This window comes from Staurois parvus, unplaced genomic scaffold (assembly GCF_062004578.1).
Source record: "Staurois parvus isolate SC_StPar_1 unplaced genomic scaffold, SC_StPar_1.0 ptg003743l, whole genome shotgun sequence".
In the NCBI taxonomy this organism is placed as follows: domain Eukaryota; kingdom Metazoa; phylum Chordata; class Amphibia; order Anura; family Ranidae; genus Staurois; species Staurois parvus.
Genome location: NW_028321539.1, coordinates 14,050 through 21,001, shown reverse-complemented (window position 1 = coordinate 21,001; position 6,952 = coordinate 14,050).

Here is a 6,952-nt window from a genome sequence, read left to right as displayed (position 1 = left end):
GGACTATGACAAAATGGCCGCCGCAAGAGAGACACTTGGAAACAACCGCCAGACAGAAGGGCGGAAGTGCCCGTGAAGCATGCAGGGAAATGTAGTTCGTTACAGTAATAGCCATGCTTTCCTTACTAAAGGGGAATTGCGGCTTCAGAATTCAAAATATTTGTATTTATTTTCTGTGATAGTTTACGTGTGCTGAAATAAAGCAGCCACTGTGCGATACTGAAACTATAAAGAGGCCCTGCCACTCGAGTACATCATAAAGCCCCGCCTGCTTACCTCCGTACACGCCCCTCAGAAGAAGCGCTCAGGTCACACCCCCTTTCAGTATCGCATGTATTACGATCCTTCCCGTAAACAGCGATGAACATGCTCCGCCTGCACTGAACGGAAACACGTTGGGAGGAAATAGAGCGGAGAGATCAAAGTCGCTGCAGGCATTGACTTAGACACCTAAAAAATGTCCCAAGCAGGCAATGCTAAGGACAACTATGCAGCGTCGCCTTGACGGCGTCTTGCGTATGACGTCACGCAATCTCGGAAGTTCAGTCGGCGTCAGAGCACTGCAGAGGTGGGACGTGTCGGTGGGAGCTCCGCATTCTGCGCGTGTACAGAGCCGTAGATTCTCCGATTGTACGGTATCGTTATTATTATTATGTGTAACTAGAAAATCTACATTTTCTGGGTAATTTTTGTGAAGTGTTCTTGCCTGCACCTAGTCTGTAACTGCAGTGGGCGGAGTCGCTCAGCTGCGTGCTCACACACCTGGGTTCCTATGGCAACTCACTCTACAGCAAGGGGAGTGGCCTGGTTGTAAACAAACTGCTCCAAGTTGCTGACTTCACTGGCGGTTGCCATCTTCAAACGGTTGTAGTTTTACAACTATACATCCTACAGTGAAGAACTTTATATTGTGAGAATCACAAGACCCAGACCTACATGTTGGCGCCTAGTATGTCTCTGAAATATTTACAATGAAGGCACAGTCGCAGTTTACAAATTGCCCTTCAAATTTCAGGTGTGTAGAGTGGATTTTCAATGACTGTCAATGGGCGGCGTGAGTTGCAAACAAATGGTCCTTTTGTGAAAACTATCAGGACGATGGCTTAGCCGTGGACATTGTTAGTGGCAGCAGGGATAGCTGAACGTGTTGATATCAGATTTGTGTAGGTGGGCTTTATAATGAGGGAGTGATGGCAGTTTACAGATCACGTCCTGATTGTTCATCTCACACTCCAGCTTTTGTCAGCTCACACTCTAGTTTTCAACATTCCACCATTCATTCCTATGGGAAACGTTCACCACAAAAACGGCGATATTTCGTGAACCATTCGGCCAAACGTTCCACAAAGTAATAGCACACCAATGGGGAACAATCCGCACGTTTCGGTATATTACTGTCTATGTAGTGTAAACTGTGGGAGGAGTTAGGGTGGTAAATGTGTCTGTGATAAGAATCTATATGTGAGATAACAATAAGTGTTCCTGTAAGAAGACGTCATTATTAGGATTTATTTATTCTGATGATTGCAATGAGGTCTGTATTAAATCTTCTATTATTACACCGGAGACCCATGACTGCAGGTGACGGTTCACTCCCACTGACTACTGTGCCCCCAGCCCCCATTTTTTTTTTTTTTTTTTGTAATAGAAATTAACCAATTAAGGTCCAGGCTTTTTCTGGCCTTTTTTATTCACATATAATTTATGTTATTAATATAAAAATGTACTGAAACCCCCCCAACATTACGTTTTGTATTAAAGTCGAAGCCCTAGACAATAAATTGGTGTGTTTTGCAAATTTTTTTTTACGTTATGTATATATGTCACGGTATTTGCGCAGCGGTATTTCAACCACATTTTTTTGTTTTGGTTTTTCTTGCTGAAAAATGATACTTATGACACTTTTTAAATTTTAATGCAAAAAAACCCCACACGTCTCAATTTATATTTCTGTAAAATAAAAAAGACGTTACGCCGAGCGAATAGATACCAAACGTCACGCTTAAAAATTGCGTATGCCCTGTACAGTGGCGAAAAACGATGTGCATTTTACTATCCATAGGCGACGGTTTGAAAGGCTTCACAGGTTACCACTTCAGATTTACAGAGGAGGTCTGGTGCTAGAATTACTGGCCATGATCTGATGTTTGCGGTAATACATCACATGTGCGGGAAGATCGCGGCTTGCTTGTATGTGTGCGCGTTCGGTGCATGCATTTGCTTTTGCGTGCAATCACAAGCGTACTTTAAATTTTTTTTTTTAGTACTGTCTTTTTTATTTAAAAAAATACTTTGCTGTAATAAAGAATATACACATCCCTTTGACTGCAATAGGCCTGACAGTTTACAATGTCTTAGTGATGAATGGACAAAAAAGCGATCAGTACACAATATACGCTATATACAGCCAGAGACTGGGAACAATATACACTATATGCAGCCAGGAACCGAGTCCGGCTCGCACTAGTTGCAGCCAGGCACCGGACTTGGCCTGCACTAGATGCAGCCAGGCACCGGGTCCGGCTCGCACTAGATGCAGCCAGGCACCGGGTCCGGCTCGCACTAGATGCAGCCAGGCACCGGGTCCGGCTCGCACTAGATGCAGCCAGGCACCGGGTCCGGCTCGCACTAGATGCAGCCAGGCACCGGGTCCGGCTCGCACTAGATGCAGCCAGGCACCGGGTCCGGCTCGCACTAGTGGCAGCCAGGCACCGGGTCCGACTCGCACTAGTGGCAGCCAGGCACCGGGTCCGACTCGCACTAGTGGCAGCCAGGCACCGGGTCCGGCTCGCACTAGTGGCAGCCAGGCACCGGGTCCGGCTCGCACTAGTGGCAGCCAGGCACCGGGTCCGGCTCGCACTAGTGGCAGCCAGGCACCGGGTCCGGCTCGCACTAGTGGCAGCCAGGCACCGGGTCCGGCTCGCACTAGTGGCAGCCAGGCACCGGGTCCGGCTCGCACTAGTGGCAGCCAGGCACCGGGTCCGGCTCGCACTAGTGGCAGCCAGGCACCGGGTCCGGCTCGCACTAGTGGCAGCCAGGCACCGGGTCCGGCTCGCACTAGTTGCAGCCAGGCATCGGGTCCGGCTCGCGCTAGTGGCAGCCAGGCACCGGGTCCGGCTCGCGCTAGATGCAGCCAGGCACCGGACTTGGCCTGCGCTAGATGCAGCCAGGCACCGGACTTGGCCTGCGCTAGATGCAGCCAGGCACCGGACTTGGCCTGCGCTAGATGCAGCCAGGCACCGGACTTGGCCTGCGCTAGATGCAGCCAGGCACCGGACTTGGCCTGCGCTAGATGCAGCCAGGCACCGGACTTGGCCTGCGCTAGATGCAGCCAGGCACCGGACTTGGCCTGCGCTAGATGCAGCCAGGCACCGGACTTGGCCTGCGCTAGATGCAGCCAGGCACCGGACTTGGCCTGCGCTAGATGCAGCCAGGCACCGGACTTGGCCTGCGCTAGATGCAGCCAGGCACCGGACTTGGCCTGCGCTAGATGCAGCCAGGCACCGGACTTGGCCTGCGCTAGATGCAGCCAGGCACCGGACTTGGCCTGCGCTAGATGCAGCCAGGCACCGGACTTGGCCTGCGCTAGATGCAGCCAGGCACCGGACTTGGCCTGCGCTAGATGCAGCCAGGCACCGGACTTGGCCTGCGCTAGATGCAGCCAGGCACCGGACTTGGCCTGCGCTAGATGCAGCCAGGCACCGGACTTGGCCTGCGCTAGATGCAGCCAGGCACCGGACTTGGCCTGCGCTAGATGCAGCCAGGCACCGGACTTGGCCTGCGCTAGATGCAGCCAGGCACCGGACTTGGCCTGCGCTAGATGCAGCCAGGCACCGGACTTGGCCTGCGCTAGATGCAGCCAGGCACCGGACTTGGCCTGCGCTAGATGCAGCCAGGCACCGGACTTGGCCTGCGCTAGATGCAGCCAGGCACCGGACTTGGCCTGCGCTAGATGCAGCCAGGCACCGGACTTGGCCTGCGCTAGATGCAGCCAGGCACCGGACTTGGCCTGCGCTAGATGCAGCCAGGCACCGGACTTGGCCTGCGCTAGATGCAGCCAGGCACCGGACTTGGCCTGCGCTAGATGCAGCCAGGCACCGGACTTGGCCTGCGCTAGATGCAGCCAGGCACCGGACTTGGCCTGCGCTAGATGCAGCCAGGCACCGGACTTGGCCTGCGCTAGATGCAGCCAGGCACCGGACTTGGCCTGCGCTAGATGCAGCCAGGCACCGGACTTGGCCTGCGCTAGATGCAGCCAGGCACCGGACTTGGCCTGCGCTAGATGCAGCCAGGCACCGGACTTGGCCTGCGCTAGATGCAGCCAGGCACCGGACTTGGCCTGCGCTAGATGCAGCCAGGCACCGGACTTGGCCCGCGCTAGATGCAGCCAGGCACCGGACTTGGCCCGCGCTAGATGCAGCCAGGCACCGGACTTGGCCCGCGCTAGATGCAGCCAGGCACCGGACTTGGCCCGCGCTAGATGCAGCCAGGCACCGGACTTGGCCCGCGCTAGATGCAGCCAGGCACCGGACTTGGCCCGCGCTAGATGCAGCCAGGCACCGGACTTGGCCCGCGCTAGATGCAGCCAGGCACCGGACTTGGCCCGCGCTAGATGCAGCCAGGCACCGGACTTGGCCCGCGCTAGATGCAGCCAGGCACCGGACTTGGCCCGCGCTAGATGCAGCCAGGCACCGGACTTGGCCCGCGCTAGATGCAGCCAGGCACCGGACTTGGCCCGCGCTAGATGCAGCCAGGCACCGGACTTGGCCCGCGCTAGATGCAGCCAGGCACCGGACTTGGCCCGCGCTAGATGCAGCCAGGCACCGGACTTGGCCCGCGCTAGATGCAGCCAGGCACCGGACTTGGCCCGCGCTAGATGCAGCCAGGCACCGGACTTGGCCCGCGCTAGATGCAGCCAGGCACCGGACTTGGCCCGCGCTAGATGCAGCCAGGCACCGGACTTGGCCCGCGCTAGATGCAGCCAGGCACCGGACTTGGCCCGCGCTAGATGCAGCCAGGCACCGGACTTGGCCCGCGCTAGATGCAGCCAGGCACCGGACTTGGCCCGCGCTAGATGCAGCCAGGCACCGGACTTGGCCCGCGCTAGATGCAGCCAGGCACCGGACTTGGCCCGCGCTAGATGCAGCCAGGCACCGGACTTGGCCCGCGCTAGATGCAGCCAGGCACCGGACTTGGCCCGCGCTAGATGCAGCCAGGCACCGGACTTGGCCCGCGCTAGATGCAGCCAGGCACCGGACTTGGCCCGCGCTAGATGCAGCCAGGCACCGGACTTGGCCCGCGCTAGATGCAGCCAGGCACCGGACTTGGCCCGCGCTAGATGCAGCCAGGCACCGGACTTGGCCCGCGCTAGATGCAGCCAGGCACCGGACTTGGCCCGCGCTAGATGCAGCCAGGCACCGGACTTGGCCCGCGCTAGATGCAGCCAGGCACCGGACTTGGCCCGCGCTAGATGCAGCCAGGCACCGGACTTGGCCCGCGCTAGATGCAGCCAGGCACCGGACTTGGCCCGCGCTAGATGCAGCCAGGCACCGGACTTGGCCCGCGCTAGATGCAGCCAGGCACCGGACTTGGCCCGCGCTAGATGCAGCCAGGCACCGGACTTGGCCCGCGCTAGATGCAGCCAGGCACCGGACTTGGCCCGCGCTAGATGCAGCCAGGCACCGGACTTGGCCCGCGCTAGATGCAGCCAGGCACCGGGTCCGGCTCGCACTAGTTGCAGCCAGGCACCGGGTCCGGCTCGCACTAGTTGCAGCCAGGCACCGGTCTTGGCCTGCACTAGTTGCAGCCAGGCACCGGGTCCGGCTCGCACTAGTTGCAGCCAGGCACCGGGTCCGGCTCGCACTAGTTGCAGCCAGGCACCGGACTTGGCCTGCACTAGTTGCAGCCAGGCACCGGACTTGGCCTGCACTAGTTGCAGCCAGGCACCGGGTCCGGCTCGCACTAGTTGCAGCCAGGCACCGGTCTTGGCCTGCACTAGTTGCAGCCAGGCACCGGTCTTGGCCTGCACTAGTTGCAGCCAGGCACCGGGTCCGGCTCGCACTAGTTGCAGCCAGGCACCGGTCTTGGCCTGCACTAGTTGCAGCCAGGCACCGGGTCCGGCTCGCACTAGTTGCAGCCAGGCACCGGGTCCGGCTCGCACTAGTTGCAGCCAGGCACCGGTCTTGGCCTGCACTAGTTGCAGCCAGGCACCGGGTCCGGCTCGCACTAGTTGCAGCCAGGCACCGGGTCCGGCTCGCACTAGTTGCAGCCAGGCACCGGGTCCGGCTCGCACTAGTTGCAGCCAGGCACCGGGTCCGGCTCGCACTAGTTGCAGCCAGGCACCGGGTCCGGCTCGCACTAGTTGCAGCCAGGCACCGGACTTGGCCTGCACTAGTTGCAGCCAGGCATCGGGTCCGGCTCGCACTAGTTGCAGCCAGGCACCGGTCCCGGCTCGCACTAGCTGCAGCCAGGCACCGGTCTTGGTCTGCACTAGTTGCAGCCAGGCACCGGGTCCGGCTCGCACTAGTTGCAGCCAGGCACCGGGTCCGGCTCGCACTAGTTGCAGCCAGGCACCGGTCTTGGCCTGCACTAGTTGCAGCCAGGCACCGGTCTTGGCCTGCACTAGTTGCAGCCAGGCACCGGGTCCGGCTCGCACTAGTTGCAGCCAGGCATCGGGTCCGGCTCGCACTAGTTGCAGCCAGGCATCGGTCTTGGCCTGCACTAGTTGCAGCCAGGCACCGGGTCCGGCTCGCACTAGTTGCAGCCAGGCACCGGGTCCGGCTCGCACTAGTTGCAGCCAGGCACCGGGTCCGGCTCGCACTAGTTGCAGCCAGGCACCGGTCTTGGCCTGCACTAGTTGCAGCCAGGCACCGGGTCCGGCTCGCACTAGTTGCAGCCAGGCACCGGGTCCGGCTCGCACTAGTTGCAGCCAGGCACCGGGTCCGGCTCGCAC